Source organism: Leptonychotes weddellii, chromosome 3, assembly GCF_054177405.1.
Source record: "Leptonychotes weddellii isolate Sample4059 chromosome 3, ASM5417740v2, whole genome shotgun sequence".
NCBI lineage: Eukaryota > Metazoa > Chordata > Mammalia > Carnivora > Phocidae > Leptonychotes > Leptonychotes weddellii.
The window spans coordinates 76116849-76143375 of record NC_138371.1 but is presented as its reverse complement, the minus strand read 5'-3'; the positions used below and the strand labels follow the sequence as shown (position 1 = coordinate 76143375).

At 34.4% G+C, this 26527-nt stretch overlaps 1 long non-coding RNA gene across 1 annotated transcript in view; it reads right to left on the bottom strand.

Moving 5' to 3' along the window:
* Nucleotides 1-26527, bottom strand: part of LOC145720799 (uncharacterized) — a 174933-nt gene that overhangs the window by 68142 nt on the left and 80264 nt on the right. The gene's annotated exons all lie outside the window — the stretch shown is intronic.

Genomic DNA, 26527 nt, shown 5'->3' with positions numbered 1-26527 from the left:
TTCTTCCTCTAAAGCAGATGGAATATATTTCATGGAGTTTGGAGTGTATGTTTTTTTCCTGCATTTTGTAAACAAAAATCTTGGGATTAAAAAATCATAAAATAATAACTAAATCCTTCATTGTGCTAGAACAAAGATTGCCTATTCTCCCAGAATTGTGTAATTTCTTCTCGACAGGAAACAATGGGGTGTAATCAGTTTCCTTGCTCTCAAGCCATTTCCTCAGTTTGGGATAAACCTATTTAGCAGTCTCTCTTTCTGCCATGCAAAAATAAGGATTTGAAGATTCTTGCAGAGCCAGATGCAACCCTTGGAAACATTCCAGTGATTACCAATCACTATATCCCTTAGGGTATAGGAATAAAACAGGTTGGGGCCATGAACTCCAAAAAGGATGTGGGCTGGTATACAAAAATACCTGATTCTAAACATTTTCAAGAGTTTATTTTGGACTCCAGATATCACTCCAAAGCCTATCTAGGTGGTTTCTAGATTTTCCTAAGCAATCCACAAACACATGATATCAATTGAATCTTTGAAAATACAAAGAAATTAGGTAGTGTTTTATTACTCCTTGCCTTTGAAATACTCCATATATTATGCAAATGGATTTTTTTTTTTGTAGTGACTTTATTTAAATGTCTTTTGTAATCTATCCTCCCACAGGCCAATATATGTCTTTTCAGGTGAGGACTCAAAAGTCCTTACTGCCCATGTCATCAAATCTTATTCATCTAATTATAGTAATTAAATATAGTGAATTTACAGATCATGAAAATGTTATTTTTCCTAATTTCAAGTACTGCCTGATTTATCTCAAAAATGTTCAAAATAAGTATTGAATGCATAAATACTCATAAACATTCCTTTAGTACTCCTTTATAAGGGCACACTGGAAGGATGGACAACATTGTCCTGGGAATTTATAGATCTAAAGTCTATGAAAATACTAATGATTACCATGGCTCCTTCTTCCAAATCATGCTCAACTCAAATTCAATTAATACTTTCTACCATTCACATCCCACATATGACTCGCCGTCTGAGAGCCATCTTCCTGACCACCACCTGGAAGGTAGCCTCCCTCTCTCTATACTCTTGATATCACTACATTTAGTTCCATGGTCTTTTTAGTACTTTTCTGACTCTAAAACTATCTTTCTATTTTTATTATTTTATCTGAGCTCACCCAAACCACAAGAAGATAAATTCCATAAGAGTAGAAACAAAGTTGATTTTTTTTTTCTCTGCAATATCCTCATCACCTAGAAAAGACTGATAACCTCTTTTTACTCCATGAATATTTGTTCAATGACTCCATTGAGCATCTATTATATGCCAGATAATTTTTAAAAGATTTGTTTATTTATTTGAAAGAGAGAGAGCCTGTCTGAGGGGAGGGGACATAGCAGCCTCCCCACTGAGTACAGGGCTGGATCTCACAACCTATGAGATCCTGACCTGAGCCAAAACCAAGTGTAGGACACTTAACTGACTGAGCCACTCAGGCACCACTATGCCATGTAGTTTTTAAAACATTATCTCATTGAATCCTCAACAAAACCTTATGGGAAAATACTGTAAAAGAAGGCTAAGATTCTGAGGAGATGAGCATCATGTCCAAAATGGCGCAGTTAATAAATAGGGGAGTTTAGTTCTCAGACCTGTCCTATTACAAAGACTGTTTCTTTCCACTACATGTTGTTGATTTTATTCTGAACTGTGTCATAATGGTAAAAGTGACCCTCAATAAATAATTCAATGTGGCCAAATATTAGTTATTTAGCTAAAAAAGGAAGGAAAGCTTTGGACTAGGTATTCTTTTAAGCTCTCAATTAACTGTAGAAGTAATGACTGTATTACTCCTATTTTCTCCAAAATAACTATAATAAATACTTAACTTTTCTAAGAGACAAGCAAACCTATTCAAAGTGCAAATATACACTTTGGCTTTTTTTTCAAGATGAAATAAAGTGTTTCAATATAAAATGTATCTTACTGTATTAAATTTCATCAATGCAGAACTACACTTCTGAACATGACTAAAATAAAAATGTATTTTCTCAGAACAAGCAGGCCAAGAAGAGGGGTGGTGATTTTGAGAAGCTCCCCATCAAACTTTTAAGATAAACTCTACTAAAATTACATGAATGTCAGAGCCTCTTTTTTTACTTAACTCTGAGATGAATTTTAGATAAAATCACATGTGATCTTATAAGGTCTATACCATTTTCTTCATTTTTCAAGTATGTTTTTGCCAATGTTCTTTGATCATTAAATGACTCTAGTTTTTAAAAAAATAATTAGACTTAAGACATCAAAATCTTGGTTCTTTCAAGAATTTTATTTGCTAAGAAGAACTACTAAAATGCAAATCAGTTGCCCCCTTGGCTTTAGCTAAACTCTTGTATAAAGAAATATACAAATTTCAGTGTAATTTATGATACTCTATGGTCTGGAACAAAGTTTTTTAAAAGTAAATTAGAAGCAATTATTGATTTTTTAAATGCTCACTTTACCCAACAGTTTTCTCCCTCTTGCTCATTTCCTTATGTAAAAGAATTTAACCAAAGAAAGCCAGCATTCTAATTCAATTTCTCCTCCAAAGTATATAATTTTATTTCGTCATAATGGCTGCTTTTATTTCCAGGGTCAGATTTTATTTAAATTTGAGTCCATTAGGAACAAAAACTTGCCATTTTCTGATAAACAAAATCAGCAGGGGAGCCTCTTCAAACGAGAAATGTATTTCCATCGACCTTTGTTTTATTTGATCTAAATGACAGGTATACACCACTTTTCCTGTGTTTACTTTTAAAGATTCTGAAAAAATGGGGGTGACATTTTTAACAACAAAACTAGCAATCACCCTAGTAGTCCTGTGACAGGCAGATGGAAGAAATGATAAAAAGATGTAATCCATTGCTTTAGACCACCAAAGAGGCCTAATATGAGTCATTAGCAGAAAACCGTTAATTTTCTTTTTTCGCTATTCTGACTGTTGTTTGTAGAAGTGCTCAACCTCTTAGGAATTGGAACATTTAGCTGTTTCTTGCTATTTTGCAAGAGGGAGGCCAAAGCATTAACAGAAGGAAATTAAGGAATATGTCATTACATAGTTTAAGAAATCTGAGTGATATAGGTAACATTTTAGAGGCTCTTAGGTTGAGCTTAATAATAGCTAGTAAGAAGAATTAACACTGGTAAAGCACTTTAAAGATTATAAAAGGCTTTCACAAGTAGTATCTGATTTCCTGGACATCCTCACAAAAAAATGTGTCTCAAAAAGCCAATCATGTTGAAAATAGAGAACTAAAGCCCACGTCTTTTGATTCCAAAATACAAGACCATCTTAATCCATACAGACGAACAGAAAATATGGTGATATTCCAATCAAATAAGGATGGAAATAATCACTTCCCCCAAGTTTGTTCTGCAAAACACCAGTTTTCTAGGAAGCCAAAAGTTGTCAATTAGGGGAAGAAAAGGATTCGTGAATATACATGGAGCATATACATGCAGCACTTCTTTAAGTTATAATGATCAAGGAAAGTTTTACTCTGAGGATTTCTAAGGACGAAAGTTAAAGAAAACTCTTGGTGAATGAATTCTGTACCAGAACCTTTTACTCTTTTAAACCAGTTTGTCTCTCCCTCTCCCCGCTCCTATCTCTCATTTGGTATAGATGATAAATAAATACAGATATAGAATAGATGCAGAACAATAGATACACACATTAGATGTATCTGTATTTCTATGTTTATACATATGTGTATACATGTATATGTGTGTACTTTTTTGTCATTGAGAAAATTCACAGATTCATTGTGGATTGGCTTTTTTTCAACCAATCTTGGCTATGTTAATGTTTCCAAGTCGCTCTGATATGACAGGTGATTAGCAATACACTTCATAGCACTGTAAATCATAATTTTTCAGTTAATAACCAATTATTTTTTTATAATTATGTGAATCTGATTTAAAAACATGGTTTTATTTTTTATTTTATTATTACCATTTTTTATTTGAGTATAGTTGACACACAATGTTACATTACTTCCTGTGTACAACATAGTGATTCAACATCTCTGTGTTATACTCTGCTCACCACAAGTGTAGCTACCATCTGTCACCATGCAATGCTATTACAATATCATTGACTATATTCCCTATGCTCTAATTTTTATTCCCGACTTATTTATTCCATAACTGGAAGCCTATATCTCTCTCTTTCCTTCACCCATTTTGCCCATCCTCTCACCCCCGCCTCTCTGCCAACCATCAGTTTGCTCTCTGTTTTTATAGGTCTGATCTGTTTTTTGTGTATTTCCTTATTCACTTCTTTTGGTTTTTGGAATCCACATATGAGTGAAATCACATAGTATCCGTCTTTCTCAGTCTAACTTATTTCACTTAGTATAATACCCTCTAAGTCCAAAATTAGCCATAAGAAAATTGTGAATAAAAAGATGTAAAATATAACAGCATATACATGAAACATGGAAGAAGGAGTTCTTAAAAAGTTGTTTTTTTAAGAATGCATTTGAACTTAAATGGCCATCAACAGAGTGCTATACACTTAAGATGTTATATAAGAATCTCATAGTAACCACAAACCCAAAACCTATAATTGATCCACCAAAAAAAAGAAAAATAAAAGAGAGACAGACAGACAGAAAGAAAGCCAACATAACACTATAGAAACTCATTAATCACAAAGAAAGAGAGCAAGAGGAGAAAGAAACCGAGAAGAACTACAAAAACAACCAGAAAAAAACAAAATGGCAATAAAAACATGGTTTTAAATATGAAGACATGAAGGTGACTTTAGTTAGATAACAAATTATTAGTTTAATTGAGTCAAAATACTGAGCATAATGAAAATTATAAAAGCCTCATCCTATATGCTGTACTATTAGAGTTCTCAAAAGACCAGATCCAGCCTCATTAATATCTTTTTAAAAAGATCAAATAAGTTATTCTCATACCTAAAATTACTTCTTATGTATAGACATTTTTCTTGTTTTATTTATACTCATATAATGCAGAAATTGTAAGTACCTTGTTTCTTGAAAACAGGAACAAAATTAAACCTTGGAAAGGGTTATAAATGACTTACCCAATTTCCAACTCTCCTTTTCAGAGCTATCTTGTCATCCAAGAGATTGTGAAGATATTACACTAAGCCACTAATACTTGATTTCTATTACCTTTCCACCATACATAAAGGTAGCACTTTAAATATAAAGAAATGTAACATTAAATGTTTAAAGGAAGGTCTCGATGAAACTATGACTTTTTTTAGTTCCATAATGCTCATATTATTTTTAAAATCAGTTCAATATTTCATAATAAGTCAGGCCATTACAATTTTTGAGCAATAAAATGATAAAATTCATGGTTTTAAAACAGATTGTGAAAAGCACTGACTGAAAAAAATAAACTTTCTCTCAAAAGTTTATAGTATGTTGCAAGCAGGAAAAAGTAGAATCCTTAAGATATAAGCTAAAAGAAGTTTAGAGTATATCGTTTAGTATTGAGACAAATTCATAGACGACCACTCCACAATAGAATTTAAAGGACTCTGTGGATCTGTAGGGACTCTGCACAGTTTTATTTTTAATGGTGTTAGATAAATTCTTGCTAGAAAGAGAGTCCTGCTTAGGGTAAACAATAAATAACTACTCTCCTGCATTCCATCCCAACTGAAGAGCTTATTTTACCTTCTGGGCCATAAAAGATACTGTATCAATAATCAAAATTGTATGAAGATGATTTCTAATATTTCTAAATGATTAGAAAAGATGATGTGGCTGTATTTTGGTCTTTCTTTATAACAGCTTCCCACAGATAACGCTGTTACAATTTGTAAATACAGAGAAAACTAAACCAAACTGAAAATAACATATATTTCCCATAATATAACACTGCAACTGATCTAACCCAGTGGTGCTGAACCACATATGACTTTGTCCCCTCCCCTCCACCCAAGGATATATGGTAATTTCTAGAGACGTTTTGTGGAGTGCTACCAAGATTTAGCAGGTAGAGACCAGAGATGCTGCTAAACATCCTACGGTGCGTTGGACAACCCTCCACAAAAAAGAATTATCAGACACAAAATGTCACTAGTCACCAAGACTGGGAAACCCTGCCCTAAACAAAGCCTATTGGTGATGGAAATATTTACTTTTACACAACTTTTTCCACGGAAAAATGAAGGAGTCTTGGGAAAGGTGTATCAATTGAACAGAACATTATGTACACACATCACCACTGAAACAAAATATCACTGAGAACTGTCTATTGAAACTAGGGAGAAAGTGAGAATGAAGTTAGATGGAGTATGGTCTAAGATTGGGAAACAACAGTGACCCCTCCCTTACCCCATGCAACTCACAAAGTGCCTTATTCTGTAAGCCAGAGTTAAGGCTCAAATTTTAACCAACAACAAAATCTTCCCTTCCCAGTCTTAGGGAGTCCACAAATTTCACACATATTTTTTTCCCTCTCTAAAATAGGAAATGTCTTCCATTCTTCCTGTACTGTTTCCTGCCATCCACACTTCAGGGTTTTTAATGCAATATGATAGATTTATTTTCAAATACTTTGAGTTTGTATTTCAATTTAATGATTTGTTACATTTTTTACAGGCTAATTCAGTGAATCTACATAAGATTAATTGCATGGTCTTTTAGGACATGTGACAAATCCTTAAAAAGTGATAAAACCATGCAACTGAAAAACAAATGGCTTGTGATATATGAGTGGAATTCCTGGTACAGTTTATTAATGCATGTTTTGGTGAGGATTGTTGCAAGATCTGAAACAATATTAGCTCAAAATTGAACATTGGATTGTACAATCTGGATAATTCAATAGACCAGAACAGCGTAATGAGTTTATTTTTCTAAGGAGAAGAAAACTCTGACATAGAAATTTAAAAAAAAAAGTCTTTAGTGTTATATTTCTTAGAAATAATTGACAAAACTATCTTAAGGGAGCTTATTTATTTTTAATTTGAAAATAACAAAATTCTAACAAGTACAGTTTTTATCCAGCTTGTGTTTCAGCATCTGGATAAGATCCATGTTAATAAAAATGAAGAGTGCTTGCAACAATGTTAGATTTTACAAGAAATGCTTTTGGAGGAAAGAGAAATATTTGTTGTATATGGTTAAATCATCTTGTCTTCTATTTAAATATAGGGAATTTTCTGTAGGTAGCCTTCCAGCATGTTTTGGGTCATATTGGCATTACTGTACTGGGGAAGGAACAACAACAACAAAAAATGTGTATTTAAAAAAGGCTGCCACATTGCCAGTTTTATGTTCAAACATGTTTGAAGCAATATATTTAACTCACATTTCCTAAACCTTTTCTAAGCACCTAATGGGTGTGGAGTAGGAGGAACAACCACTTACAGAGTTCCAGAAGTTCAGTACTACAACCAGGATATTACTGGGCAGCAGGAATGGTTAGTCACCTTAGTTTGAGGTTTCTTAGTACTAAGTATTATGCAAGATTCCTGCTGTCTTGGTAAATGAAACTCATACTGGGATAAGACATGAAACCAACTAGATATAACAACTCTAGAATGGAATTGGATAAGTGTTCTAGGGAAGTGTATTAGCATTCTTGTGAGAAATCAGAAACAACAGAAGGTAGGTATAGATGTAGATACAGATAAGAGGAGATCTATCATAGGCTTGGTTCATGTGATTATGCCATCTGCAAGTTGGAGACCTAGGAAAATTGGTGGTGTAATTCAGTCTGAGCCCTAAGGGCTGAGATGAAGAAGACAAGATGGTGTAAGTCCCAGTCTGAGTCCAAAGATCCAAGAACCAAAAGTGCCAATACCTGTTGTCTGAGAGCCGGAGAAGATAAATGTCTCAGCTCAAGTAGAAAAAGAAATCACACTTCTCCACCTTTTTGTTCTATTCAGGCCCTCAGTGGATTGGAGGATGCCCACCCCCATAATTTTCTTTACTCAGTCTACCAATTCAAATTCTAATCTCGTCCAGAAACACCCTTACAGATACACCTAGAAATAATGTTTTACCTGCTCTCTGGGCATCCCTGAGCCCAGGAATGTTGACATAAAATTAACCATTGTAAACCTACTTGGCACTCATACACATCTCCTTAAGCCATACTTAATCTCCAAATAAGGACAAATCAGGATCATAATTCTACCTAACATGATACAATTATCCTACATACAACCAAAAATGCACTAATCTCTTCCTCAGGAGAGGAGGTAAAATCTTTGTTTGATGTTTATTCTTCTGATATCCTATAACCTAGACTACGATATAAAATGAACAACACTTAAATACTAATATAAAGCCAATATACCTTATGTTACATGATAAAAGAGTAAGGGGAAAGAAAACAAAGAGTTGCTAAACACACACACACACACACACACACACAAATATATTCATGACAAAATAAGAAAGAAATCCTTAGGACAATTACAGTCTTTGTTTCCATAACTAAGCACATGGTTGTATCTAGTATTTATAATTACCTTCTACTATCCATTCTATATTCCCCTTGCCTTGAGCAATACCTTAGCTAGTCGTGATTCTTTACTCAGTGGAGTGAACCAAACCTTCCTTGTGAAGGGTCCGGACCATTATAATTCCTGCCTGGACTTGGTTGTTGTAGCTTTTCATTGACCTTAATCACAGGGCATGATACTACTCAGATGCCTTAAGGGATCTCATGTGTTCTAGAATAGTCTTCCTTACCTTCACTGAGGAGTAGTAGTTCAATTCCCCCCTGGTAATCCAAATTAATCACCCCAGCCAACACTATAACTTCCTTCCTTGCCTGCTGATTCAGAGACAATCTTAACTTCAAGTTCAAGTTCAACGGAATCATTATTGTGTATCCCATTTAATTTTTTTGTTTTTTTAAATAAAAACTTATACCATTAAAGTATGATTTATTTATTATAAGACAAAAAGCTTCCCAGGTAATTCTGACGGGCAGTGAGTGTTTAGAACAATGAGATGCTGAAAGGAAAAGCCAAGGTTAATTCTAGAAATGCAGTACAGATGGTAGAAGGTTTTAACTATCACGTCTGATTTTTTTCTCCTTTCAAGAAGTAATGGAGAAAGATCAGAAACTTTTGAGGAGAAGGAAGAAATCACTCCAATAATTTATTTGAGTTCCGGTTCAAAAGTAATTTTCTCAAGTCTTCTATGACCAATCAATTATTTTACCATATTTTAATTTTTGGATATCCCTTATCATTGTCTAAAATTATCTTTACATATAGTAATTTATATGTTTAATGTATCTTTCTACACTCCCAGTTATAATTTGCAGGCTAAAAGTGGGAACATTTTCCTACTATAGTGAGAAACTATATCTTCATTCCTAACAATGAGAACAGATCTTGGGAATAGAAATCATTCAATTAATATGTGTTGAATGAGTGAATGAATAATAAATAAGCAAGTAAATATAGAAGATAAAGGAGATAGATGCTATAGACAGGGAAGCAGTTTCTTTCATCCATTTATTCATCAAATATTTATTGAGTACTTACTACTACCTGGCATAGTAAGAGGTGCAGCAGTCCACTTGGGAAATAGAGACCAGCAATGCTGTATCTGTTTAAAAAATAATTTTTGTCTTATGAATCTATATAATAAATATTGCATGCCTGCTATGTGTCAGCACTACTCTAGAGCCTGAAGAAACAGCTGTGAAGAGAAACAAGTCCTCTTCCTTCTTAGATTTTTACATTTCATTGAGTCTAATATGAGAGCTATGGCATAAAGTGGACCTAAAAAGACTTAGTAAGAGATTGGATACTGACACTGATAGAAAGTGAAGAACTGAAGATCAGTGCAAAAGGAGAGGATTATGGGACTAGAGCCTTTGTTGTGTCGAGGAGAACCAATGATTTAGGGATATTTTCCTCCTCAGATTGTTGAAACAAATAGATAGTTGATAATGATCGTCTAACTCTATTAGAATCTATACTAGTAAGGTCTGGTCCAATGAGAGTTTAGTAATGAATTTTAGTAGCTTAATTTTATTTCTGACTCTGTTACATATACAACATACATCAGCTCATCATATTTACTCAAGGGTTCCAAGAGAAGAAGGGCATATCTCATTCAGTACATCTTTACATGCTTCTCACTAGGAAGAAAAAGGAACCTGATAAATCACACAAGTTAGGTATAAAACTTCCTGCTTTAGTAATGACACATATCACTTTTACCAAAGCAAGTTGTATAGCTTCATCTAAAATCAGAGGAAATCAGGGAAGAACAATTCCCTGATGTACCCAGAAAGAGGGTATTCAGAGTATTTGTTAATAACTTTGATTAGTCTCAGTTACTTCATAAGGATGGGAGCCTGTCTCCTAGTGCTATCCTTCTATCCTTCATGTATATAAACATTTTTCTTTATATATAGTGTATGATATGTATACACTAAACCTGAGAGGGACACTAGAGACCATCCAATTCAATATCAACTTCAAAATGGAAAATTATGTGACTTGTTCAGATCAGTATAAATTAAATTTCTGAAAGAATTAGAGAAATTTTATTTTAAAGAAGTTCATTTTATTCCTTATTTTAAAAGTGGCACACTACTTCCTATTTATTTTTCATAAAACCAGTTTGATTTTGTTTTTATATATTTAGCTCTTTTATCTATATTCCAAAAGTTGTCTTTCATAACAACTTATGGAGATTGTCTCAAACACTGGGTCAACCATTTATGAAAACTTAAAGTAGTCATCTAATAGATAATATCCCGGTTTGTGGACACAGATCCAGAGATATACAGCATCATGAAAGGGACATTCATAGCTCACACTCAGTGTGTGTGTGTGTGTGTGAGAGAGAGAGAGAGAGAGAAAGAGAGAGAGCGTGCATTAGCATGCAAGCATGAGAGGGTACAAGAAAGATTTCTTATGAAATCTTTTTTATGTCTTAAAAATTTTTTTGTACTGTATTTTAAGTAATTTCAAAGCTCATTCTATTCATTCTATCACCCTTGTTTTCTGTACTTTATATTTTTCAGGACACTGAAGAGTTTATTTAAAATCACCTGATACTTTCAGTTCTTTATCTTGCCTAAAAGCTTTCATTTGTTTTTTTTTTTCCCAGTCTAATCTCAAATATTTCACTATGAAAAATGAGAAAGAACACTAATACTTGAGAAATAAGTATAAGACAGAAAAAAATAATTTATAACTCAAGTTTTAATGGGACTTATGGAAGGATACATGGTTGGTGGTGTCAATCAAAGTAAATATCAAGGTAGATAAAACCTTGAAAACTGCACTGACTATACTTTCCAGAAGGAATAAAATGGCAAATATATTAAAGCAATCAGGAGTTTAACAAAGATCTCTTTTCATTCATTACAGGAAAGACAGCCTCTTATTTAGACTTTAAAAAGAACCCTTTGAATTCTTAAAAATTCTCAAGTTAGCTTTTCTTTTCTTTTTTTTTGAAATTAAATAATTATTATATTTTTAAATATTTTATTGCTTTATTTCGCCAACGATTGAAGATTGAATGTTTATGGACTGTGTGTATGTGTGTGTGTGGAGAGTGAACACAGTGTGTTTTGAATATTCTTTAAAATGTAGACTTTAAGGAAAACTTTTATCCCGCTCACCCTTTCTCTCCTTCTTCCTTCACTTCCTCCTTCCACCTTCCTCCTTCTTCTCTCTCAATTCTCTTCTTAAGCAGAGAAGGAAGAAATAATTGAAACTACAAATTCACTTGTAACACCATGCTGCCTTTTCCAAAAATAAAACAGCAAATATATTTACTCTAAATGAATATTCTCTATTACTTTCTTAATCTTAGATCAATTATTTGAGACTCGATTATTCATTTATGTGACAACTATATCCATAGGGGAAATATGGCTCAAACAGTCTTCTAATTTAAATATTAGTAGTAAAATTAAATTAAATTTTATGTGATTATTAGATACAAATACTAACAATATCAGCATAGCCTTGGGGATTCCTGGACTCAAGATCAAAGAAAATTATATGACACAAAACTAATTAAAAACTATACATTTGAATTTATTAGTTATACACTTGTATGTTTTTAACATCAGAGTAATAGATAAACCTTTTATCAAGAATAGGTCAGTAACGGGCACCTGGGTGGCTCAGTTGGTTAAGCAACTGCCTTCGGCTCAGGTCATGATCCTGGAGTCCCTGGATCGAGTCCCGCATCAGGCTCCCTGCTCGGCAGGGAGTCTGCTTCTCCCTCTGGCCCTCCCCCCTCTCATGTGCTCTCTCTCATTCTCTCTCAAATAAATAAATAAAATCTTTAAAAAAAAAAAAAAGAATAGGTCAGTAACAGTGATAAAAGGAGATGAAAGTAAATGGAAGTTATTGCAGAGAAATTCCTAATCTGAATTGTAAAGAGATTACTGCAAAGTCATAAAAATTTTCCCTTTTCATATTTCTAAGAGATCTAAAACATATGTACAAGAAAAGGAGGTGAGAAGAAAGGTAACCTTTAAAGGATGCTTCAGTCTGAAAAAAAAAGTCTGTACATCTTAGAGCAAATTGTAAATACCACTGAAAACTGCTGATTTATTGCCTTGAGAAAGGAAAAGGGAATTTGGGGGGTAATATAACTCTTGTGTCTTATTTCATTTTAAAGCATATATAAAACTGAAAGTTCTGTGTGTAAGCTGAGAGTTTGTTTAACCTACCTAACCTTACACCTGATAATGCTCAACTGACCTACAGATTCATCTCCTGAGCTTTAGCCTGAAGAGAGTCAAGGAACGTTTAAGTGGTTTGCTTTAAACTTGCTATTGAGATATGTTATTTTCACATCCTAATCTCCTCTCTTTGTTTGCCAGCCATGCCCAAGCTTGGTTGACTATGTCCTGCTTTTGTGAATATGCATGTTTCCCTCTCAGTGGCCAATTCCCTAGTACTTCTGAAGCTAGCTTTTTGTCTTTCTTTTTACATGGCTAATCAGGGTACCAGCAGGAGAAAGACACTCAAATTGGATCATTTGAAGAGTATTTAATAAATAGTCTATTGACCAATGTATGGTCAGAGTGTAGGGGAACCACAAGGAATGATGGTAGGGACAGACTCCCACCCTTAGCCCAGAAAGGGCAAGGACAGGGCATTTTTACTAGAAAACTGAACAAAGGAGGGACTTTCCACAGAAGGATACAGCTGACTAATGGCCAGCCTGCAGGAACGAACTAGAAAATATCCTTGACCTCCTTCTCCTCTCCTTCTGATTTCTTCCTTGTGCTCCCCATTGGCCAAACAGAATCCAAATGCATAGAGCAAGGGGGTCCAATGGTATAGTCTAAAAGGAGCAGCCTCCAGTGATGATGAAGTGGTGGAAGCAGGAATGGCTCTAACCATTATTAAACCTAACTGTTCTTGGCTTTCCAAAGCCACACCACTAAGCTCTGTTGGTTTAGATATTAGTACATAAGAAAAAAATGTTTTAGTTAGTCTGAAATGTTACAATCATCTAGTTCTTCCATATGCCAATACAATGTTCAGAACTATCATAAAATGGTCTCAATTTTTCTCTTTCTCAGTTGACTGGTCTTATAAACCCAGGGATACAGATTGAGGCAGAGTAAGCAGTAGAATAAGAGTAGATATACTAGGGGGCAACCCTCTCCGGTACCCTCCCTCCTCGGGAGCTTTGTACTATCACTTTGCTATTGCTCAATAAAACTTGCTTTGCTAAAAAAAAAAAAAAAAAAAAAGGAGTAGATATACTAGGATACTTGTAGCTTTAGTTAAGTATATATCACTCAAACCATTCTGAATGCTAAAATGGTAAACTAGATGAAATGCTTGGACATGGGTAGACATGCCTTAACTTTATGGATTAATGAAACATAACACCCATTCATGATAGATGTTTACAACATGGCTGTTTAGTGTCTTATAGCACTACCAGTTAAACCCCTACCAGAACTGAGTATCAAGCAGGAACTGTCTCTGAAAATAAGAACAGTATTTTACAAAGAAGACATGGTTTACTATAAATTTTAGGGATTTGAAACTGTGTTCTCTTACCTAGATTTGCTACAGGTTCAGAATAGCATTACAATATGTTATAAACACTCACGTAACACTGGTTCTGATAAATCTTAAGGGCTAAATGACAGAGCTACTTGAACTACAGCCTAGGTCAGCTAGATGACCTTCCTCAGTCAGTGCTCTACTCAGAGACGGCAGTTTTAAAGCTGACAAAATGTCTCTGCAAAATCTAGCATGCACTATGCTTCTTTCTTAAAGGTAAGGTGTATTAAATTCAGCAACTTATTTTTCTTTTTATAGTAGGTATTCCAATATGACCTAGCCCATTAGATGCTAGAAATATCACAAAAGTGGCATACCCCTTAATTTTCATAGCGTCTATTTCCCACCCTATAGCAAAAAATGTCTTACTAAGGCATCAAAGACATGTGCGACTTACTGCTCATGTGATATCATGTGATATCAATATGATATCATACAGTGAATTTACATGATGTCCTTGATGGTAAGATGGTCAAGGTCTCTCAGAATTAAATCATTGTCCTGACAGAGAGTAAGAAAGATAATGAAGGTGTACTGCTGTCTCTACCAGGAGGAAGCAAACACTTTCTGTTATTCTATGCCTACTGGATTAGAAAAAAAATCAATAGCTACATTCTTAGTAATCAATAGCTACATACTTAGTAATCAATAGCTACATACTTAGTGCCAGGAACTGTGCTCCTTTGCTCTAACAGTGAAATTACACCTGAAACAATTGGTTTATTTGTAGTTACACCTTATTAAAGGTATGATAATCTACTTTTCTAAGATCCATTTGTCTCCTGTGTGAGATAGCAGTCCAATTAAAAGGAAATATGAAAGAGATTGCTCCACTGTGTCTTTCAAGGATCATTGGTGGCACTCACTCTGGAGTTCCCCAGGAATGTGATACTTTGATAAGGAAGCTGAACTCCAGGACTTTAAGTTCACGATTCCTATCATGACAGTACTTACTTCATGGATGGAAACCAATGTAGGGATTCTGACAGATGGTGAGGATATTTTAATCATATAAGAACTAGAGTAAAAACCATGGATGGGTTTGAAGACTCAATGAACTCACTAAGGGACAAACCTTGGCCAGGCATCCATTTATTATGCTCATTTTTTCCTACCAATCCTTATTCTACTGCTGGACTATAGCAATGTTATGGATCCCCAAGACTTAGCATGATTTTAGAGACAGTGCCCAATAATCATTAATGGTGCTTTACTGTCCTTAGTGAATAATCATACTGGTGAAATGGCTCCAAACTTATCATTTTAGGATCCTTTCTCATAGGAAAATGATTTCTCCTTTATATAAAGAGCTCTACGCTGTGAATTGTGCAAGACTGTTGAATCTCAGATCTGTACCTCTGAAACAAATAATGCAATATATGTTAAGAAAAAAAAAAAGAAGAAGATAGCAGGAGGGGAAGAATGAAGGGGGGGAAATCGGAAGGTAGACGAACCATGGGAGATGATGGACTCTGGAAAACAAACTGAGGGTTCTAGAGGGGAGGGGGGTAGGAGGATGGGTTAGCCTGGTGATGGGTATTGAGGAGGGCACGTTCTGCATGGAGCACTGGGTGTTGTGTGCAAACAATGAATCATGGAACACTACATCAAAAACTAATGATGTAATGTATGGGGATTAACATAACAATAAAAAAATTTAAAAAAAAAGAGCTCTGTCTTTAAAATATAACTTAAATCTGAAAACTGGAACTTGGGTGTTGTTTGCTATTGTGATTTAAGTCAAGTGTCTGGTTACCAGATTTAGAGTTCTTTTGTTATACTACCCAAATTGTACCTTAGGTGGCTGCCTCTTTTTCTTCATTATGGGCTTCATAATCAGTTAGCCATTACTAAAGACACATTTGAGTCAAGCAGTTCTGTTACCACTTTGCCCCTGCTATTTGTTGGGCAATGCTGGTCACCTGGCTTCTGATACTTAAGTGTTTTTTAGCTTCTGTCACCCTTAGATCCCAACATTTTCACTGAAATCAGGGATCTTCTATTAATATCCAAATTTCCTACTTTCATCTTCAGCCTAAAAAGATCGAGCACTTTTCAAGAATATCGGTGCTCTACTCACTCAATGCTTTGGTTAAGGGAATGTCCTCTAGGTCCTCTCAGGGCACAAGGTAAGGAGGCAGGGAGATAAACACACATGAATAAATCTGCTCAAAGTCATTGTCATAATTCTGTCTACGTTACATCATGGAATTTCAGGCATGTCAACTTCATTCATCACAGGCTACCTTCAAGAATCAGTTTTCATATGAGCTAGCACACTTTATCCATAGCAGTAAATTCAGCCCAATCCAAAAGTACATTCTACCCTCTTTGGCAATTTCCTTCTACACATATTCACTTGTTCTGTTCTGATATAAATGAGCATAGTCTGCAATTCTTTGGTGAATAAGCCTTCTCTTCCAACTTCTTAGTTAGTAAATTTGACTCTATGGCATGCAGAGTACTGACTATAGTTATCTATCCCGAGGCAAATCGGGTAGTAGGGGTATGACATGTGGAGAACTTGTATCTTGTCATAAAGTACTGCACAAGCACAATCAGAATCAGACAATCATGTAAGGTGTGGCCAGCTTCATTAGACAGAGGAGGATTTGGTAGATTTGCTGATACAGAAACCTCAGGCAAGTTTTGGATTCAGTATACATTTTGGTATATGGATTCTTTCAGTTGTTACTACTCTAATTCTTGGGGTGCCTCACTTTGCAAGCACTGTGCTTACTTTTCCCATATGAAACTTAAGAATGAATTCAGTCTACATTTTTTTTTCAGTAACCAGTAGAATCAGACTTTGTGTTTAATTTTTGAATACACCAATGCTGGGAATGCAAAATACAAGAATTTATTTTAGAGAAATCTTAGAAAGTCTAGGTTTCTAATATTCTCTGAAACCAATTTAAAGATTTGAATATGTCACTTTCTTTCTTTGTGTTTGGCAGTGCAGTTAGAAGTAGGCTACCTACCACACTATCCCTATAATCTTTTTGCCCATCATATTGTTATTGCCTCTGTCACTTGGACCTCCAAAGGCATAATTTTAATTGGTGACCACACACACTAATTTAACTATCTTTTGTCTCTGGGCATTGTAAAATGTTAGTATCCTATCCTCTAATGCCTTCAAACCCAACTAGACCAGGTAAGTAATTCCAAATCCCCATCCTTGAGCTTTTATCTGCAACCATTTCTGTATCAAATACTGCAACAACCAAAGTTCAGTGTCAGAGTCCATAGATACTGTAGCTATTATTTTATTCAGAAAAGAGTAAGATTCAGGCAATTAGGTATTAACAAAATCATCAGAAGAACTAGAAGAGCAAACTATAACCTGAGCCTATGGAAATGACTCCCACAGTATCATGGCTGAACTGGTCACCAAGGAGAGCAGATACTTCTGCCACAGTGAGGGACCTAGAGAATCAAAGGCTTCAGCTTTAATTCTTGGCTCTAGGAACACACTATCTAAGCTGTGACCTGGAGATCACAAAGTTGCTAATGACTCTGCTGGCTCCAGAATTACATTGTATGAGCTGAACAAATGGGATATCCCCACTTTATTTAGTTACAAATAAAATCTCATGGGAGTGCATTGATTGGAAGGACCTAATGATATTAAGACCTTACCTGAAAGAGGGGCTAGAAGATGTAGATATTACTCTTCAAAAATCTGTAGTAAACAAGGCAAATCAGAAAAAAATAGGAAAGTTCTAAAGCCAATCTCTTGTACCTAACAGAAGAATAATTGATCATGCATTTGGGATTCTAGCAATAAACACCCTAAATTCCTATATTATAATTATATGTGTATATTTCCAGGTGATCCTAAAAAAACACCCAGCTAGCTAATCATCTTTTAAATTGTAGGTTCTATGTTAAAATTATTCTTACTCACATCCACAGATTCAATGTATTCCCCCAGAGTTTTTTCAGAGTATAAAATTATCATTGACCTAGAAAAATTATCAAAAATATGAAAGAGGAAAATATCAAAGATCAGAGTACACACAGATAGTGAAGTAATTAAATAGCATAATCATGAAAAGTCAAAAGCCAAAAATTTGTTAAACAGCAATAAGAATATTATGTGAATCCCAGAAATATAAGATATAAATCCTGCTCATAGGGCTATCTTATTGGAAAATATTATTATGACTACTAAAGAACAATAACACTTTCCTGATTATTTTAAATAGTACAAATTGGTAAAGGGGGGGGTCAATAAACTGTGTAATGGTAAATGGGTACATGACCTAGTCAGGCTTTAACCACAGGTAATCTTGCTTCCAACCCTATTCATATCATAACTACTGCATCTACAGTACTATTATGTTAGACATGTACTAGGTTTATAGGAAGTTTGTGAGCATTTACAATAAGACAGTGATTTTCTAAAAGTTTTTCAAGTGAATTTCCCTGAATCACCTTTCTTCATCACCTAAATTATTACCCTTTATATTTTGCATCTCTGCCTTCTTCTTTTTCATAAAATATTAAAGGTAACCTTAATTCTCTTGTTTGGAACCACTCAGTTATTTCTCTTTGGACTCAAAATCTGAACATCTTACTTTACAAGACCCTACATCAGAAATCATCAAACTACAGTCCTTGGGACAAATCCAGCCCACTACCTCATTTTATAAATAAAGTCATAATGAAACACAGATATGCTCATTTATTTATGTATCATATAGGATATTTTCACACTATATAGGCAGAGCTGAGTAGTTGCAACAGAGACCCTATGTCTTCATCAAGCCTAAAATGTTCATTATTTGGCCTTTACAAAAAACATTTGCTGATGCTTACCCTATATTATCAGGCATCTACCTTCCCATTCTCTCCCTCATTCACTAAGTTCCAATGTTAGTATCTATATTACTGCTGGAAAGCACTAGTTCTTCCTACCTTGAACATGCTTATCCTAAGATCTAGAAAGAACTGGACTCTTGCATGAATAACTACATCTCCACCCTGGAGTCACTTCTTTAAAGGAGTCTTCATCAAATATCCTACCTTAATTAGGATCCTTCTGTTAATCTCTGTCTTTGTTTCTTTCATTGCACCTATTATAACTTATGGTCAACTTACAATTGTTAAAATTTGATACACTCTCTTAATCAAGTATCTATCCACCCATCCATCCTCAAACCACCTATTTTTTAACTTTTTATTTTGAAATAATTATAGATTCACAAGAAGTTATAAAAACAGTGCAGAGATGTCCCATGTTTCCTCTACCCACTTTCTCTCAGTGGACACATCTTATACAATTATAGTATAATATCAAAACCATGACATTGGTACAATGTGTGTATGGTTCTACGCCATTTTATTACATGTGTAGATAGATGCATGTAACCACCACTGCTATCAAGATACAGAACTATTCCATCACCATAAAGATCTCCTTCAGGTACCTCTCTTTTTAGTCATACTTACCCCCTCACAACTCCACACACCATCCTTAACTCTTAGCAATCAGCAGTCTTTTCTCCATTTCTATGATTTTTAATCTTCCTCATTTTAGATGCATGCTTATTTAATTTTGGTCTGTCCCCTCTCCTAGAAATGTAGCTCCAAAAAGACAGGGACATACCTGTCTTATTTCCTGTTTTATTCTAACCTTTGTATTCTATAGAATCCAAAATTGGTCTCTTTTGAAGTTATCTGGTAGTTTTCCCTAATCCAATTTCAATGCTCTATTTAAAAGCAGTCCCTCCAGCTCCCTTTCTTTAAAGAGGAACTCAGTCAATTCAGTGTCCTGCCAAAACTGTAATAACAGTTCTTTTTTATTAATAAACACTCTATTATTCACTAGCAATAGGCAGTGAACATTGTGTGATAATGTCGATCAATGTACTGAAAAAAAAATGCACCATAAATGAAACATAAAAGTTAAGGGGGCAACTCTTTCAATATGCAAAGAAGCATAATGTTTTGTAAGAAACCTATCATGTTACAGTGTTTTGGAAGTATTATTTATTGTAATAGTTGCACACTTTGTGAATAGCTATGTAAAATTAACAGCTGGATGGAGTTTCAGAATCGTTTACCAACCAGTCGTATCTTACGAACAATTACCTCAAATGCATTGACTTGATTTTTAAAAGAGCTGCTGACAACTTTGTGAAGACCTTGAAAAGCATTTTATTCAAAAACAATTCTCCTAGGACTGCATGTGATTTCTGTGTTTATTTTATCTGCCTTTTATTGACAGTGTATTTTCGTTTCAGTTGTTAACTTCAGAAATATTTAACATCCCTTGGAAAAATGATTTGCATCACAGCAGCCTCCTTAGCTGTTAAGACTTCATCTGCCCTGCTACTTACTACTTGTCTCATGACATCATCTTCTGTGTCTCAAATCAGATCCCTTTGAAATTGCAATGATTATAACATCATACACAGTGAAGATTTGGAGCAAGATGTCGATTGTGTTTCACCAGCCATTAATTCTATTCCTAGTCTATTCTACATTTTTAAAGAATCCGCTGCTTTATCCCAAGGATCATTTACAAATTGTCTAAGCATCTTTATTTTCCTCAATAATCCTAATGAAGATGCAGAAAGTGAAGTCCTAATAAGCACCTGGCTTATGAGCAATTCCTCTTTTTTTTTTAGCACAAAATGATACAAAAGTCCCAAAACAACTCTTTATCCTTGACAAAAATAATAATTTCCCCTTATTTAAATAATAAAATAATCAAACTGCAAAAATACTTTGCATATAAATATGTATTTTTTTAAGAAAAAAATTGACATTTCTCTTTGCACATAGTTTCATTTAGGGAATTTGAATGACTATTGACATGTAAATGAAAATTCTGACTTAGCAAGAACTGTGATAAGAGTGTCAGTAAGTCAGAGTAATCATAACTATGAAAAGAGCTAAGGTATAAAGTAGGATTGTGTGTAAGCCATACCTGAAGGAGACATTATAAGGCAGATTTCATTGTCACCTATTAATCATTTATAATAAAAGCAAAAGCATTATAAAATATGTATTAAACACCATTAGGTAATGTTGCTATTACCATTTCTTTTGAATATACAATTAAGTCTCAGGAAGATTTACAAGCCCTATTACGTTTTTCCCCCAACAGGTTTCTAATAAAAATCTCATATTTGTTCTGATGATATATCTGGAGAAATGTCTGGAAGTTTCCAGAGCTAAAGAGAGATGAGAGAGAAAAATACCAACTGAAAATAGAATAATATATCTAAAAATATTTGTGAACTGACACGTGACCCGAATATTTTGGTCAAGGTTTGTTTTAGTATTTAGAGACATCTGTTGTTCAAAAGGTTTTTCAATATTGTTTTTGTTTTATTTAATGATACACAGATAAGAGTTTCCAGCAGCAGAAATGAATAATATAAAACTCTTTTTTTTTTAAGATTTTATTTATTTATTTGACAGAGAGAGACACAGCGAGAGAGGGAACACAAGCGGGGTGGGGGTGGGAGAGGGAGAAGCAGGCATCCCGCAGAGCAGAGAGCCCGACGCGGGGCTCGATCCCAGGACCCTGGGATCATGACCTGAGCCGAAGGCAGATGCTTAACGACTGAGCCACCGAGGCGCCCCAATAATATAAAACTCTTAAACTTGACAAATTTTAGCTTATTGAGGATCAAACTAACTTCTCATTTGGAATCCCACAAGTGTGGGTTTGGGGGTCATCAAGATACAAATTCTAATATCAGTTTTAACACTTCCTGGTTAAATGATATTGTCTAAATTACTGATCTACTTTGAGCCATCATTTTTTTTTAAGATCTTATTTATCCATTTGAGAGAGAAAGAGAGTGAGCATGAGCCGGGGGGGGGGGGCAGAGGGAAAAGCAGACTCCCCACTGAGCAGGGATCCCAATGCAGGGCTCATCCCAGGACCCTGAGATCATGACCTGAGCCAAAGGCAAACGCTTAACCATCTGAGCCACCCAGGAACCCCGAGCCATCATTCTCTTGTGAGTAAAGTAAGAAGATTAAACTGTGCCCTGGAAGAATGATTGATGTTTAGATTAAATGAAACAATGCTTATTCACATTTACTAGATGCTCAATAAAATTCCCTTTATTCTTCACATACCTCTTATCATTTTTTTAAATTTTATTTTATTATGTTATGTTAATCACCATACATTACATCATTAGTTTTTGATGTAGTGTTCCATGATTCATTGTTTGCATATAACACCCAGTGCTCCATTCAATATGTGCCCTCTTTAATACCCATCACCAGGCTAACCCATCCCCCCACCCCCCTCCCCTCTAGAACCCTCAGTTTGTTTCTCAGAAATATTCTTCTCTGGATGCTTTTCCATGTCCACTTCTTTAATGAAAGTACTCCTTAGAATTTATACCTGAACCTGTCTTTTACTCATTCTTCATTTTTTTTCCAGAAAATCTCATTTATTTCCATGATCTTCATGTGTCCTCCAAACACACACATCTCATCTCTCCCAAGGTCTTCCCTTCCAATCTCTTCTGATCTTTAGTTTTTCATTCCCAGCTACCATCGCTGGATCTCAGAAGACACCTCAAAATCATCATTATCATCAAGAACAATAATGATCAAATTATCATTCCCCAAAATTGCTCTCTCTCTAGTCTGTATCTCAATCGTTGGTAGCACCATTTTCTCAGCAGAACATTTCAGAAACACTTTCCTCCTCTTCCTCTCTTTACTTGATTACCAGTTTTTCTCAAACTTATCTCTGACTTATTTATTCCAGTTCCCCATCCACATCATAATTTCAATCACCACAGTTTAGGGCGTCTGTGCACCCATTACATACTCCCTCTTAATGACTCGGCACAAATATGTTCACCAGACTTTCATTCTTTTAAAAATGTCTCTCTATAAGTTGCAGAATGCAATTGGAATATAGAAGACCTCAATGTAGCTATCTCACATATTTGCTTGAGATTGAATACCCTACATACTGACGCCACCACTTGCTCCCCCATTTTACATAACATATTGTTCCCTATTCTGTACAGGTGATAAGCCCTACTCATCCTTCAAAGATTAACTGAAGTATGAAAGATGTTCTACTTTCAAAGCCTTCATGATGTCTGACAAGCAAACTATTTTTATCTCCCTTTGATCTCTAACAACAATTGTGGCAAATTTAGATTATCACCCTTTTCTCATCATACTTTACCCATTTGTTTATAGGTTTATATAAATAATAATAAATGCTATATTTTCTCACTACATGGGCAGCTCCTTACTGATAGAGCCTTGTTTTTTTGTGCATGGTTTTATTTGTTTGTTTGTTTCACTTGAGTTACCTTGGTAAACTGTGGAAAGAGTATCATATTGATTTATTAAGTGAATGAATGAATTACTAGGTATACTCTTGGCCTGACACATAAAAATATAAAATAAAGGTTTGTTGATTTTAATTAAAATGAGATAGTATGGACAGAACTAATAGCTTCTTATTGTGTATAGAATTTTGTGTCCCAGGTGCTGGTTACTACTTATTTTTCAATGTGTATTTTAAAACTAGTAGTAAGTTATAAATTTGTATTTTGTAATAAATAATTTATTATACCTAGGAAATCTGACCTATTTCTCAGAATTACATTTTACAAAGTATTTACAAAATAATCAGTATATGTTAAGCACTTATTGATCTGAAGACATCTCCTCAATCTTGGCAGGAATATTTACCTTGTGCATTTTTACACACCATAGTTCTTCAACTCAAAAACTGTATTCAAGCAAAGTCTAACTTTAAAATCCCATATTATTAGGTAAAACAAACAAATTCCAAGCAGGTACAGAGCTCTAATACTTAACTGTTCTTCCCATAGCCCATATTCCTCCCCCATTCACTGGCTTCCCCAAAGGATCTTCAAAAAAGACCACTCTCAAAATAGGATGAATAAAGTTAGCTGTTCTGTTCTGAGGTACCATCTTCTGTAACAGATGTTCAGTGATTTCAAGAACAAGGAGTTGGGATGGGAGCAGTGGGCATTTTAAGTGGATTAACTGATTTGGTCATCAGTTAAGTGTGCACCCCTACTATTTTTTTCTCTGTGCTGTTATATCTTCAACTTCTATTCCCTCTTGTGCCAAGCAGCTGTCTAAAGCCTCCAATTAGAATCCATATTAATCTAGTTTGTTTATGAGAAGATAAGTGGTATGCCGACATCCATAAATGCATTTGAACATGTCCTGGAAAATTTTATTTTCATTATTTCAAAAATGTTGCCACTTGTTTTTATTTGTGACCTTGATTTTATCTCAGATGTGTGCAGATTCTATGAGAATGTGACAAACAGGTGGGATAACTTGTGCATTATCAAATAGGATATAGGAATATTAAAAATATTAAGGGAAAAATAAAAAGTAATCTATTACATTTCCCTACAGCTCTGGGAAAGAGAGAATATTCAAAAAGTCTTTTAAGATATAGATTTTTATTTTATGGGCTAATCTTGCTATGCTTCATGATGTTTCTTCCTTTTTTTTTTTTTCTTTATATAGATTTCAGGATTCTCTTCATTCATTTTTTTGAACACATAGTGTTTACTGGGATCTAGGTACTGTTCTGATTTCTAGAGATATGAAGTGGACAAACAAAAATCTCCAGCTGCATGGAGTTTATATTTAGCAGTGATAACAGATAATAAGATAAATAAGAAAAACATAGTTTTTTATAGCTACTTATAAATTGGTATTAATATAGTCATAAAGGTTTCCCTCTACTTTCTATCTTTAATTTAAAATTTTTAATATGCTTTCAGTGAATTTTTCTTAATTTTCCAAACACTGTAGGCTTTCCTGAATGTTCTTTACTTTTAACTGTGATTCTTCAGCCACTGCAACCTATCTTTCTCTAACAATCTCTCTCTCTAAATGATTTGTGTTCCACTGGCAGCTCGGTGCCAAAGAAAGTGACATATCCTGATGAAGCCATTAAGCACAGTACTATAGACATTAAGGGGATGATACAGGCATGATTTCAATCATGCAAAAGGAAACTACCCTAGTTCTAAGAAGGAAAAGCACCAAAAGAGCTTAACCCACTCCAGTCTACATTTTCATTTCATTAGATTGAAATCTGGGAATGTCAGAACAAATTAACACTTTCTCCCCACAAGGCAATCACTGTAAGTATCATCATCAGATGCATGTTGAGCACCCGCAGGGAGAAGGGTTGGGCCTTGGAATATGCAGCACACTGAAAAGAACCAAAGTACAAACTGAGGAGAAATGAGTTGATAATATGGAAATTTTGCTAAAAGAAAGTTGAACTTTTCATTCTGTGCTGTCATGAAGATTTTCTTTAAAAATATCTGTTACCTAAAATTCATGATATTTTTCCAAGCTCTGTTATAACCCCAAATTATATGTAAGTATCCGTTTAATTATCCCCACACTTAAACCATTCCAATATTCAATTTTCTTTGAAATATAGTTGTAACTTGCTTTATGAAATAAATCCTTAAATGGAATACGTAAATTATGTATTTTTGATAAACCAAGTTTTACATTAAGAATAGTAAGAGTCAAAGGTCTGAGAGACAATGTGCTTGCCAAATTCAAAATTAGAGTGATTGTGTTTTAATTTGATTTTATTATTGGGATGAATTCAAAATAATAGAATATTCAAGGCACTTCACATATATCGTCAGCTTTGTTAGAGTTTGAATTCTTTTAATTGAAATACTTCTAGATTATATTGTATGTGGTATATGTACCATTTGGTATATATGATATCAAAGTAATTTATGTAAAGCATATTATACCTTGGTAACGACTAATAAATCCCATCTAACAAATGAGAGATATTTGCCCTTCAGGAGGGCCAGTCCAACATGAAAAAAAACTTTTCAAATTGCTTTAATTCTTTTTGCAAATATTTACTAATATTTTACACTTAAACCTATGTTGTCTTTCAAAATGACAAATTCTGGATAATGGAGTGCATAACTATAAGCATAAAACAAAAATAAGCATTTGAAATTAAAATTATCCCCCAAAATAAAATGGACTTATATTTTTAAAGGTAATTTAAGCTAGTTGAACACTAAGGCACAGATTTTCACTACAAATCTCCTATCTTCTCTGAAAAATACTGAATATATTTCAACTTTTTATTGGGACCCTAGGTTCCCATTAATACCAATTATTTAACTGAGTATATTAAAATGCAGACCCCAGGGCCTATGGAACTATGAAGAACTATTTGCCTCTACATAAAATCACACCGAATTGTTCAGCTTTAAAGATGTGAGGGCCTGCTTTTCTTATTTTCCCATCTCTTCTTCCCATGATATTGAAAACTTAGTTTTCACTGCCATTTCTGCAGCTAATAAAAGCATCTCCTCTCTTTGTAGTTATTAGTCTAAATTAATGTGATCTTGAACAGCAAAATCAATCTTCGTAGAATTAAGTATAAACTAAGAA